General features: G+C 43.9%; 1 non-coding gene across 1 annotated transcript; it reads right to left on the reverse strand.

Moving 5' to 3' along the window:
- Positions 1 to 1,178: 1,178 nt before the first annotated feature.
- On the reverse strand, positions 1,179 to 1,285 carry LOC118480735. Its single transcript, XR_004863712.1, has one exon. It is a non-coding gene; the product is annotated as a small nucleolar RNA R71 (small nucleolar RNA).
- Between the last annotated feature and the right edge of the window lie 787 nt (positions 1,286 to 2,072).

Here is a 2,072-nt window from a genome sequence, read left to right on the forward strand (position 1 = left end):
CAGGCACGGGGCCGTGCCCAGCGGACGCTGGGCCGTGCCCAGGCCTCTGTTCAGCCTATAAATAGGAGTGCTTGGATTCATTGCAACTCATGATAAACCGGTACTAAAAGCTCTTGTGTCCTTGGACGACCTCGGTATCTTACCAACACTATACTACGTCCACGATGGGTGCACTTGCCCATATGTGTGTTTAGTGTTAGTAAATATCGTGTTTTATAAATTTAAAACTTGGCTAAAAAGTGTAAAAAGGGCTTAAAATATATATCTAAAACATATCGCACTTACACACATCAAGTTTTTGGCGCCGTTGCCGGGGACACAAGGATTTTAAGAAAGTTAGGAATCAACGGCCTAATCATTTTTTTTATTTTCTTTTTAAATTTTTTAGGATTTTCTTAAATTTTCAGCTTCTGCAGAGCTCAGCACGGGCCGTGCCTGGTCTGACACGGGCCGTGCCCAGCAGTGTTACTGGCAGTTTTTAGTTACAGAAGGCTGACCACGGGGCCGTGTCGGTGCAACACGGGGCCGTGTCCAACTCTCCAGTAACAGGGATCCGGAAAACAATCACTGTAACTCCGACCACGTGCCGTGTTCACTGAGCACGGGGCCGTGGTGAACCTTCTGACCAACATTCTTTTCTGTTTTTGTTGCAGGACTTGGAACTAGACGCCACCTCTACGTAGTGTATGAGCTCCAGTTCTAATAAAGACATAAAAGAACCTCTAGAAGAACCCGAACGCTTTCTCAGAAAAAGACTAAAAGCTAAAAGCCAAGAGAAGGTTTCGGGGAACCCACTTCCAATGGCGGACCAACGTACCCTCATGGATTATCTACGACCCACCGTAGGTAATCTCGGCGCCGCTATCAATGCACCGAATGTTGAAGCCAATAACTTTGAACTTCGGCCGCATTTGATACAGATGCTTCAGAACTCCGCAACCTTCCATGGGCTTGCAGACGAGGATCCCCATCTACATATTACTAATTTCTTAGAAATATGTGATACCTTTCGGATCAATGGAGCATCAAATGACGCCATCCGCATCCGAATGTTTCCTTTTTCACTAAAAGACCGAGTAAAATCTTGGCTTAACACCCTCCCAGCTGGATCGGTAAACACCTGGGATGAACTAGCCCAAAAATTTCTATATAAGTATTTCCCTCCCGCTAAAACGGCTAAATTAATGACTGAAATTAATACATATTCACAAGAGGACGGGGAATCCTTATATGAAACTTAGGAAAGGTTCAAGGAGCTATTGCGAAAATGTCCACATCACGGCCTTGCGATATGGCAACAAGTATCCACTTTCTATAATGGGTTGTTGCCACACACAAGGCAAACACTTGACTCTAGCTCTGGGAGACTTTTAGGTAATCGCCGCCCGCATGAAATATATAATCAAATTGAGGAAATTGCTCAAACCAATTTTCAGTGGCACACTCCCCGAGGCAGTAAATCCATTGCCCCGGGCGCCCATAAGGTTGATGAAAGCACTTCTTTACAAGCCCAAATCGAGGCCCTTTATTCGAAAATAAAAAAAATTGAAAATGACAAAAACGGTCTCGGTTATGGCTTGTGAAGGGTGTGGTGGGCCACATGAAAATTGCAGTTGTATGAAAGAAACAGACGATCAACAAGAATCGATAAACTACATTGATAATAGACCTAGGCCGTCGGGTCCTCCAACGGGCACCTATAACCAAGGATGGCAAAATCACCCTTACCTTGGTTGGAGAGAACCCGGCAATAGTAGTAACCAAAAAAACCAACGAATGAACTTTCAACAACCAAGAAATGAGTCACAAAATTTCCCTCAACAACAAGGTGGACGAGAAAGGCTTGAAGATACTATATCTCGCCTCATCTCCGACACTGAAAAGAAAAACTCGGAAAGGTTTCTACAATTATAATCAAATTTTAGAAATCATCAAGCTAGTATTCAAAACATCGAAAAACAAATAAGTCAACTAGCACAAAACTTCTCCGAGAGACCACAAGGCGCGTTACCAAGCAATACCGAAACAAACCCAAAGGCGCAAGTTCATCTCATAACATTACGGAACCGCAC

Source organism: Helianthus annuus, chromosome 7 (genome assembly GCF_002127325.2).
Source record: "Helianthus annuus cultivar XRQ/B chromosome 7, HanXRQr2.0-SUNRISE, whole genome shotgun sequence".
Taxonomy (NCBI): Eukaryota; Viridiplantae; Streptophyta; class Magnoliopsida; order Asterales; family Asteraceae; genus Helianthus; species Helianthus annuus.